The 12,049-nt window shown below is 38.1% G+C and overlaps 1 protein-coding gene across 3 annotated transcripts in view; it reads left to right on the top strand.

The window, feature by feature from the left end:
* ADCYAP1R1 (ADCYAP receptor type I) overlaps positions 1-12,049 on the top strand; it is a gene marked incomplete at its 5' end in the record, with an annotated part of 112,949 nt that overhangs the window by 45,888 nt on the left and 55,012 nt on the right. The gene's annotated exons all lie outside the window — the stretch shown is intronic.

The raw sequence follows: 12,049 nt of genomic DNA on the forward strand, positions 1-12,049 counted from the left end.
GATTTTTATCGGTGACTATAAAGGTGTTAAGACCACACTCGGTTGCCGCTGAGCAGTGCTCACACAGCACCAAGGCTGCTCTCCAACATTCCCGCTCCTTGCCCAGTAGGCTGGTGGTGGGCAAGATCTTGGGAGAGGACATAGCCAGGACAGCTGACCCAAACTGACTAAGGGGATATTCCATGTCATATGGTGTCTGCTCAGCAGTAAACGCTAAGAGAAAGAAGCAGGAGGGGGGAGCTGTTTGTCACTATGACGTTTTTCCTCTGGAGAAACTGCTATGCACACTGAAGCCCTACTTGCTGGGAAGCCGCTAGATATCACCTAATGATGGGAAGTAGAGAATAAATCTTTTGTTTTCCTTTGCTTTCATGCACAGCCTTTGCTTTTGCTTTATTAAACTGCCTTTATCTTGACCCACAAGTTTTTTTCCTATCTCATTTTCTCTTCACCCCATTTTGCCGAAGGAGGGGAGTGATAGAGCGGCTTGGTGGACATCTGACATCTTTAGCCTAGGTCAACCCACCACAGTCCTTTGTGTTTCCCAGCATGGGGCTTGAAACCATGACCCTGGGATTAAGAGTCCTTAGCTGAGTTGTGAGTAGTGTGTAAATATTTACTTTTTTTGGATTAAGTTTATATGGCTTCTGCTTGCTGGTGATAGCGCTGGTCTGGGTGTGATGGCACAGTGGTTCCTTCTCAGTCTACATTCCATTCCATTTGTTCCCCTTCTGTCTCTGTTAAAAAAATCTTTCCAGAAAAAAGAAAAAAAAGTGAAAGCATCTACTGTTTATTACCAGGGGGATGATCATGAAAAATCTTCATACTTCACCAGCATCTCCTTTTTCCTTCTTCACGCATTCTACCTCCATTTTCATCTATTGATATCCCTCACATGGTGTTTTCACTGACTCCACATTATAACTTGCCCAGATCAAACAATATGTCTTTATTATATCTTTACTTTTGATGGGAAGGCATCTAGTAGCTGGGAACTTACTGAACCGTAATATCTTTCCTTTAGTCTCTTTCATATTGACCGAAATTTCTCAGATGTATTAAAATCCTTGTAAGGCTGGGTTTCATTTATTTTTTGGTCTTATTTTTTCTACTCTCTGAATACATTGCAGGCAGAGTCAGAGAAATTCAATATGAAACAGAAGAAAGGCTTTGTTAAACTCTGACATTGTTATCGAATCACACCTTTGCTTCAAGGTTTCTTTTTAAGTTACTCCAAAAGCTTGAACAAAATGCAGCTTCTGTCTTCCTGTTCAGGAGTATGAAATATAATGTGTTAACATGCCTCTTAACGGAGTATGAACTGGCTTTTTATAATGTGTTTATTTCCTTTGTTTCCTACACTAGATCATAAGGTCCCATGGGCTCTAATAAGGAATTGCTTGACTCACCACTAGAACAATTTCCAGGAGAGATTATGGAATTTGCACACTGGAAGAAATTAAGTTATTTAATTCAGTCATTTCTCATTCTTAGAAGATTTGAATGAGTAAACAAAGAATAAATGCCTCTCAAGAGGATTCACACTGGCGTCACTGCTATTACATCAGGAATGAATTTGGCCCAAGTTCTGTTATAACTTATATTCTACTACAGACGTGTCTTTTCCACTGAGATAACTCTATTTATAAACAATAGAAAAGCATGAAAGTGGGGACGACAGGAGTCTGAATATAAAGGGACAACTTTCTCCTGAGCTCTGTTACAACTCTTGCTCTTGAGAGTCTTTAGCTTTCAGTATCACAATTTATTTTGTTTTGTTTTGGTTTTTTTTGTTGGGTTTTTTTTTCAGCTATAAAAAGAACAGAAAATCTTCTTAGCCCCAGAGCTACCATGAAACTTAAATAACAATGATAATTTGTGAATACCTTTGGGGGAAGTTAATATCTGTGTAACAGAATTTAACAGAAGTTCTAAAATTCTCAGTCATATAGACTTGAGGTCAGTTGTTATTTTCAGTTGTTCGATGTCTGTCTGTTTTGTTTAGTCTATTTATCCCTTAAGAAACAAGTCAAAATTCCTGACAAATGTTATTAACTAAGCATCTGTTGATCTGAGGTTTTGCCTGAATAAGTCACATTGAAAATCCTGTTCTACTATGTTGGGATTTTTTTAAGATTGGTGCATAACCCAATACCCAGAGAATGTTTCAAGGTTTGTGTCCCATTTTAGCCTGACTTCAATGCTGTTGCAAGATTAATTAGAAAGTAACAAGTCAAAGGAATATGTGATCATTTTTTTTTTTAATTTTATGACAGAGCAGATTTGAAGCCCTGAATTTATTATATTTTTGGGAAACCCCAGTGCTCAAGAGAACTGCTACCAAATCTTCTTATCTTCTTCCATGCAATCAAATTCTCTCTCCACTTTAAAAGGAAAATAGACTCAAAAACACCAAAAAGAAATGCTGTAAAAATGTCTACCTTCTCTGTATCCATGGCAACGGATCTTAGTGATTTTTACAGATGTCTTCTTCACAGGCCCATGAATCTTACAATGGGCCAAATATCACTACTCTCCATGGATGGAAAAAGTGGATAAAGTTCAGCTGTACAGTTTGGAAAGATTCTTTACCTACAGGCCCAGTTGAAGACCAGGGTTCTCTTTGAGGCACATTAATAGTTGTGGGGAAAATTTATGTATAGTATTTTATGTATATTACAAATATTTATATAATATTTTATGTTTTGTATATTAATATCCAGCTTCTCCACCACCTCAACCAACTTTAGGTTTAGTTAATATTGTTAATTGAAACTCTTCAAAAAGATAGGATGCAGCTGATAATGTTCCACCCTGGTGTTGTCAATCACATATTTATGGGTAGGTTGTGCCAGTGAAGGGGAGGATCCATTTGGGAAGGATGTGACAGAGGAAGGTAAGGCTTTCTGGAAGAGCAACAAATCTTTCTGTTTCTTACTGTATTGCTTTCTTCTCAAGCTCTGTCTTAAATCTGCAGACTTTAGCTGGTATTTTTAGTCTGGTCTTCCTAGAAATTACTTTGATATTAGTCACTTAAGGATTAAGATTTGTGCTACTATGAAATATGCAGAGCTTTCTAGGCACTGGTAGAATAGCCTCCATTTCCCCCTTGTTATTGGGTTGGAGAATTAATAGAAGATAAAACTGATAAAGAAAAGTGCTGGGTCCTGCACTTGGGACATAACAACCCCAGGCAGTGCTACAGGCTTGGGGAAGAGTGGCTGGAAAGCTGCCCAGCAGAGAGGGATCTGGGGGTGTTGATGGACAATGGCTGAATATGAGCCAAAAAGGCCAACAGCATCCTGACTTGTTTCAGGAACAGTGTGGTCAGCAGGACTAGGGAAGTGGTTGTGCCACTATACTCAGCACTGGAGAGGCCAAACCTTGAATACCATGTTCAGTTTGGGGCCCCTCATCATAAGAAGGATGTTGAGGTACTAGAGGGAGTGCAGAGGAGGAGATGAAGCTGGTGAGGGTCTCAAGCACAAGTGTGATGGGAGCAGCTGAGGGACCTGGGGGGTTCAGCTGGAGAGCAGGAGCTGAGGGGAGACCTTCAGATCTCTGAACTGCCTGAAAGGAGCTTGGAGCATGGAGGGGGTTGGTCTCTTCTCCCAAGTAGCAAGTGATAGGATGAGAGGAAACAACCTCAAGGATATTAGATATTGGGGAAAAAAGTTCTTCCCGGAACGGGCTGTCTGGCATTGGAACAGGCTGCCAAGGGCAGTGGTGGAGTCACCATCCCTGGAGGGGTTTAAAAGGTGTTTAAATGAGGTTCTTAGGGACATGGTTTAGTGCTAGATTCAGGTTATGGTTGGACTTGATGATCCTGTGGGTTTCTTCCAACCAAAATGATTCTATCATTCTATGATCTCTTCTCCTCCTAAGAAGGAAGGGAAGTGAGTCAGAATGGTGTGATGGTGAAGCAGGACAATGACAGTTATTTCGGCTGCCTTCTGCAATAAAAAGTGGGGGATACCAGCTGTTCCAGGCCAGGCTGCCTCCAGCACTACCCCATGATCTCACATAACCCATGTCCTAGTGATGCCTCATTATCTGCAGCTGGTGAGCTTGGCACTGGCTCACGTTCTGGCAGCTTTTTAGTGTCATTCTGTCCTCCAGCAGTGTTGGCATAAAATCTCCCAGGTTTTTTTTTTTTTTTTTTGCTAATTTCATAGTGTCTCTCTGCCTCCAGAGCAGCAAAGTGATGACTTGCTCGTAGATGAATAACTAATCTTTTTTTTTTTATTATATTTAAACTAAGTTTTTAAAAAACTCGCACCTCTCCATTTCACAGATTATTGGCTTTTTACTCTTCTGTATTATTAGACAAAGAAATGTTCCAAAGATTTTGCCAAACTGAAGTTTCCCTTTAAAACTCTCCAAAGCTTATCTAATGCCAATGGGTTGGCAGCACTTAAAGGATTCTGGAGATTTTCTTGGATGAGGTTTTCTTGGCAGGTAACAATGCAAGAACAGCAATAAGTGTAGCTTAGAATAAATATCCTGCGATTGTAAAGAATAAAAAAGCTTTAAATGAAGAAAAAATATTTACACCTCTCTAATTATAGATAGCAGCTCCATTTAAAAGCTGATCTTTGATATGTGTAGAATATTCAAGAAAAAACCCACAATAATTTAGTATTAACATTTATTTTTGAGGTGTGTTTCATGCGAGATATAGACAAGGACCAATCACCCTCTTGAGGAGAATAGTTCTAACGGCTGAATTTTTCCACAAATGAGATCTTCATTATCTTTTCAGCTCTGAGACAGATTATTGTCAAATGGTGAGTTGTGTGTGTATTTGTATCTATTTTTTTTCCTCACCAAAATAATAGGAATAACAATAGAGTTCTAATTTATAATTCATGTGGCTCATTCTTAAGGTGGTCAGAAGGTGAACCAATGTGCTGGAGTGATGCAGAACATCCAAACCAGGTGAAATCCTCTTGCTGAACTCTGATAAAAAAAGACGGGCTCTCCATTCTAAAATATACCATATATGTCTGGCAAAGTCAAAGCACATGCACTTAATATTTTGAAAGCTAAACCCTGCTATCTTCAGCTCATCTTCTTATACTGTTATGCTGTTCCAATAAAAGAAAAAAAACCTCTCTGTTTCTTTCACTTTAGTTTTTAATATGATGTAGGATTAGCTTAGTTGAGATATTTCACTTCTTATCTACTAAGTTCTTCCAATATACTCTTTCATAAATTAGGCTGATATTTCTTTGAAAACAGTGCTGCGCTTAGTACGTCTTAAATCTCTGAAAGTGTAATCTCATAAAACAACTCACTTTACTGATAATGACGTACCAGTAGAAAATGTTATCATCATTTATATCATTACAATTACATAACCCACAGATTCTAAATAGTCACAATACACTGTTGAATAACCTTACGCCACTGGCAGCAGTTATCCAGAAAAAAGTAATGGAAGATATTAAGGTGGCTCAGCTGCTGGTAAGCTTGACCACAGTTTATTTTGCTTTACATACAGCCCTATCTGAGTCACTTGGAGTGTACCTGTGGAATTCTTCTACTCTAATTCCAGTTGTTTTAAGCCTAAGATTCAGGTTGCTCTTAGTGCCTTTTCTAATCGGTGGAAGAAAATATGCACCTCCAGAGGATAATTTATCTTGGAAACCTCCTAGTAGTGCCCTCTGGAGGTTTCTGGTTTTCTTCTTGTATTGTAAAAGAAATGCAGAAGAACTTAGTTCAGAGTTACATATATACTGTTTATACTGTTAAAGTGAATGAATATCTTATTAGATAATGCAAGGTGCGTCTTGGATGCATCTTGGATAGAGGAACACATTATTAGTTTAATAGCTGTTTCAGATCACATATGCTGAAAGAACACATACACTTTGTCCAAATAATTCCAAAATCTCTTAGGAGCAGAACTAGGAAGGAAAACAAATTTCCTTTTTCTCTGATCAGCTTTCCTTTGTACTCAATCTTCCATGCCTGCTTTCTACATAAGACATTTTAAGGAAGGAATGACTTCTTTTTTTTCTCTTGTGCATGATCAAGTATTCTCTTTTCTAACACAGAATATCTTCCTTTACTGTTTTGTTTTGTTTTGTTTTGTTTTTTCTCCCCTTTGTTTTTTCTTCCCTTTTATAACTTTAGAATTTCAGTTGTTTCTTCTTTTCACTTTCTCATGGCCTGGATTTTCAGAAGAGACTACTGAATCTGACAGCGTTTGAAGTTTGCCTCCCAACTTGAAACAACTACAGAATGACTATTTTGGTAATAGGAGCTTCTATAAGATAACTTTACTTTGAAATGGCAATTACTTTTGGAAATCTAGGCCCCATACCCAGGCCTTGCTTAAGCCTTTATTTATTTCTGTATTTACTTAGATTTATGAAAGAACAGAGAGCACCTATCTCATATTCTCCATCTCTCTGAAAGGCTTTATTTGTAGTATGCCCTTTAAAAGTTATTGTACATCGCATAATTCAGTTTAATATGCTGGCTTGTAACATTACATTTCCTTTGATATTACTCTCCTGAAGGCAATATGACCTTGAAGGTGATATTTTAAACTAATAAACGAGGAGAGAAACCGAAAATCAAATTGAATGTTGCAAGTCAAAAGCATGGATTCCCATCTCAAGCCTTTATTTTTATACATTAAAAAACCAGAAATATAACATTTATGTATTTACATTTATTCTTATTTCCCAAAGAAACAAATTTTATGCAAATTCTTGTCCTTTCCCTTTTGTCTGTGTATGGATCCATCAATCTCTTTGTCCCTTTGTCCCTTGTTCTGCCATTCCTCTTTTTACTCCTCCCATTCACCCAATAATTTGTAGTCCACTGAATAAAGTCAGCAACTTTTGACAGGGGTACAGTAGTCTCAAAGCTGCAATTTCCTATATTTTTTTGTGAAAATGGTGGTGTGCTGGGTACAATAAAGATGTCACGATAATTGTTTTCATGGAGAAGGAGACAGGTAGGACTTACCCCCTTTGTGAAGAGGACTGAATAAGTGAGCAGTTATGTAGTACACAGGGTATTGCCACGCAAAACAAATCTCTCTGCTTTTGCACTTTCTCAAACCAAGAAGTTAGCAGAGATGAAAAGGAGGCATGTTGCACGAGGTACAGAATAAAGACATGGTAGGATGTTGTGGATACAGTTAAGAGCATTTAAATATAGTGAATGTAAATCAGGGTATTGCAGTAGAGGCACCACGAGGAAACAGGACATAAATCTATAGAAAAAGAACTATTTCTACATAATTCTGGTGACATAGTGACTCTGTCGGTGGAAAATAACAGGTTCTATCCTCAATGAATTTAAAGTGAGGTCCCTTCTTTGAACTTGGTGAACTTCAACTATGGGGCTGCCTAAAATCTGATTTTATGTCCAGCCACTATCAAAACTAAGACTCTCAAGGCAGACCTAGGCAGAGGAGAAAAAGAAGATAAGGGATGCTAAGCAATTTCAGAAGAACTCTTTATCACTACTGTTCTGCCAGCATGGTTTACGTTGGGTTTTTTAATTTTTCTTCTTGATGCTTGTCCAGACATTTCAGGCAAGAAGGGAGCCTTTCGGCTGCCAGGAGTATCAGGTTAGGGAGAGAGTGTTTTTCTCCTGAAGGCTCAATTTAAAGCGAAGGACAGGAACAAGGCTTGTGCGAACCTCCACGAAGGGGGGATGTCTAGAATGGTTTTAGTGCTAGGTATAATTTTAAAATTGCATCAGAAGATTCTGCAATGATAAATATCCATAGTTTCCTCCTTGTTACAAAATTTGAACTTTCTCTGAAAAAGCTGTTCTTTTTCAGTTGCTGCCAGGTCATATCTATCCTTAGGTATATGAAGCACAACTCTCAGCTTCAACAATATTGAGTTTAAGCTTAGGCATCATGGGCTTCATATGAAATTCGTATAAAGTCCATATTGTGGATTCAGATGAAACCAAGACTCATTTTTTGAAGTACATTTCACAAAAACAGTGAAAGGTGGATCCTGCCACAGGGAGTCTGCAGTCTGAACATGAGTTTTATTGCACTTCTATAGAAGAAGCTTGAGGCAGAGATGTAAGGATTTATCATGTGCTGTGATTTTCCTGTGGTTTGAATTGCTCAGGACCTGCACAGCTGTGCTGGCGCCATTCATAGCCGTCAGTAACATGTTCCAGTCCTCAGTTGGACTCCTTCACTCAGGATCAGAAAGTGGTTGAAGGAGCCTTCATAGCTACAGGTCACCTCAGCTCTCCATATCTGCTCCAAAAAACCACATAGATCCTATGGGGAACATAAGATTCAGTCATTGAATAGGCAGCTGTCTAGGCTAAGCTGGGTCTTAGCTTTGTTCTAATGAGGGTAGTCACCATCACCTTAAAATGGGATCATCCCTATCTGGAAAGTGGCTCTTCATGAACTGCAGAGGCAATTTTGCTTAGCTGAATGGGGTGAAAGGGTAAGTTTTAGCCATCTGAAGAAAAAAAGTAATAATAATAATACAATACTTGAATGATTACTTTGTGTTTCCTCAAAAGTCAGTGATGAGGGACACAGGGTCCCTAAGGATCATCCATCCCATCATGTTGTCCCTAAAACAAGGTTCCTTACCCCATGTGCATACAAATGAGCCAAATTTAGCATCCAGAGTTATTATAGAGTTGCACAAGTCTGGATGCTGGAATAAAGCCAGCATGTCAGCCGGAGAAGTAAAAGACATTATACACAAAATCTTATCGTTACGTTTACACCCTAAAGAGGCAATTGGTTACATATTTGCATATTGCATTACACGATCTTTTTAGCATATATTGAGCTACATTCAGCTTAAGGATACTTTATCCAAGTGTCTTGAGGTATGTGTCAAAGCAAGATTCAATTAATTGTGCAGGCAAAATGTCTACAGCTGCAAGGTCACTAGTCTCTGTAGTTTGTGATCAGGTGTTTTGCAAGTCAATCTTTGCTCTATGAGCAGACTGACCTAGAACTGAAACGATATACATCTCTAGGTTAGCAATTGCAGACAGGATTCATTCTTGTAAGTGATGACAACACTCAAAGAGGATGTGACTAGCTGAATAAGATGCAGCACTCTTCTGCCCATATTACAAACAGTGTGTAAGTAGTTACTCAAGATCAAATGCCAAGATTTACATCACTTATGTTAACTGAGGTAAATCCTAAAAAGTTTACCAAACATTAAATTCAGTCTGCAGGTTGCAGTGCGGACATGGGGAGGCCAGAGTTTTGTGCCCTGTTTTCAAGACCATCCATTAGCAAGACAACCACTTTTCACTCTGTTCAGCATGCAGCCTGATTCTTTAAGACTGTCTGCTGTTGTTATCAATTTCTAACATGCTAAGAACCAGGAAAATTTGTCCACTTCAAGCTGTAACTTGCTGCTTGCTGTGTCTGAGACACGTCTTTCAAAGTTGCCTTGGACATCCCCACCTGGCAAAGGAGATCAAGTGCCAGTGCCAGAGGAGAACCCCGCTGCGCAGTTTCACACTCAAGTCACATTGATTTCCGTGGGCAGATTTCACCCAGCAGGAGTTGCTGGCTGTATCATGGTTTACAAATGTAAGGGAATTGTGCACACTGGCTTTTATTACATTTAAAATATTGTCATCCTTTTCTTTACTTTTCTAAATGTTTCTGTGTTTTATTTTGGTTTGTGTGTTTTTGTTGTTTTTTTTTTCTTCCTTTTGTTTTGTGTTTTTGTTATTGGTTGGTTTGTTTGTTTGTTTTATTTTCCCAAATATGTTTTTCCGGGCACAACCAGGCAAAATTCTCATTGATAGTGAATTATTTGCATCCTTCATCTCTTCCCTGTTTTAGTACCTAAGGCAACTTACTTGACTTTCTGCTTCTCTATCCCTCTCTTCTAACATCAGCACATCAATGCTTTCTAGCACAACAGACATATATTGTCTTTTTAAATGGGGCTATTTTTTCACTATGCATAGCATTACCACAAAAATAGCCGCCTGATATAATGGAATTTCATATACAGTGCTATAAAACTTTTTTTTTTTGCATATCTATGCTTTCTTTTCTGCAGTATGAAGATTTCCTTGCGTTTCTCTAGGTTGGTTTGCAGCATTTACTGCTATCCCAGTGTTTGGAAGACAACTGGCGTTGAAATAATAATAGGAACAGGGAAACATTTCTTGTTTCTTATCAAACCCATGTAATTTAAGCAAGAGAGGCCAGCAGGTGGTTTTCAGAAGATCTCATTAGTCAATTTGTCTCTAACACCTCTTGTAAGCAAATGTCTCATTACTATGGATATTTACATATCCTTTACTTTTGTATAGAGTGACATACATTGGTGCACTATAAACTTATTATTATATACCTTCATATTTCCATGGTGAATACAGTTACTACGATGTCGAGAGACACAAGCTATCAAAGACAATACAATCTAGTATGTCTTAATGTGATCTTGATTTCCATCTTTAGTGTGCTGATAGTATCATGAAACTTTTAAAGCTCCAGGGTTGAGACTTTTGGAGATATTCTAGTGAATCACAGTATTCACACAATGAGATCCTCATCTGGCGAAAGAAATGACCTGGAGTAGGAGTAGAAGAAAGAGAGAGGAGATGAAAATGTAAAGGATTCCCTGTTTTCAACTCCTGAGATGATTTCATGAGCATTTTTGCTGTAGTATTTCTTTCTGGTGCGTCTGGCAAAAGATAAAGGATTTTAGATAATAGGATCAGGATTTTATATGTTTATTAATTTATATTATATAATCTGATGCTTCATCCTTTAATTTGAAAAAAAATTATCTACTGCTTATCATTCTTATCATATGCCATCATTACAACATCATAAGTGTTGCTTGAGATTGACTGGATTCTTCAAACACTGTACCACTCAGAACTATCCTGTCCATCTCACGTGGTAGTATCTGGTTTATATTTTGTCAGAAAACATAGGTTTTGATTCCCTGGTGATGGAAAAAATACACCAAGTCCACTCCTGTGAGCATACATTCTCTATTGATAGAAATTCGCTACTATCACAAAAGTTGATAAAGTCCACACTGTTTTTACAAGTCGATCACCCAAAACTCATTATATTGTACTTCTGCCAGGCTGAAAGTGTGACACTTTGAAGTATTATCTGCTTTTACTGAAGATCTTATTTTTCTTGGCGCATAGCCACAGAGAGAGAGAGCTTATCAACAGAAAACCACTTGGAAAATCATGGAGCTTGGGGCTTTTAACAGCTGATAAGATTATGTCCTCAATCTCAACATCAAATGCAAATAAGTAGCAGAGTTTTGTAGATTAAGTTTTTCTTTCTTTTCCTGCTGAGGTAGAAGATGATCACCATTTGAGATTCATTTGCCAAGTCATTTTTTTTTAGATATTAATAGGAATCTGAGGGATTATTCTGGTATTTTCTGTACACTGGATAAGTCTTCTAGGTTTCTGACCTAGTAAGATGGTGGTTTACAGAATTACAGGAGGAACCATGCAGATATAACTGGTTCTTGAAAGCCAGTCATAGTTTGCTGTGTCTCTGACACAATGATCGGAAAGAAGCAGGAGATAGGCTCCTTTATTATATTTCTATAACACACAGAACCTGACTTTTTTCAATATCCTAAGAAAAGACACCTCTTATCCACAACCCCATCACCTCCTCTTCCTGCATGGTTATAAGAGGAAGTGGGTTCTTTACTGCTCAGATCTTTAATTCAAAGCTTGTTACCTGAAGCCTAATCTCTGAACTATTGTTAAAGACCTAATTATGTCTTTAGTTAATGCAAGAAATCCCCATCTCTACAAACATTCAAGAGCAGCTGGATGAGGCTTTGAGTAACCTGATCTAGTTGAAGATGTCACTACTTATTGCAGGGGAGTTGAAATAGGTGACTTTTAAAGGTTCCTTCCAACCCAAACTATTCTATGATTCTAAGAAGTCATTAGAGGCCAAAATTATCCTTTGGATGTTGTGAGTTTATATTCTCTAGACCAAAGACTGCAGTAAAGACAGTGAATTATATTATGACAGTTCTTTACTGATGCAGGACATTTGTCGTTCCAA

Source organism: Nesoenas mayeri (assembly GCF_963082525.1).
Source record: "Nesoenas mayeri genome assembly, chromosome: 2".
NCBI lineage: Eukaryota > Metazoa > Chordata > Aves > Columbiformes > Columbidae > Nesoenas > Nesoenas mayeri.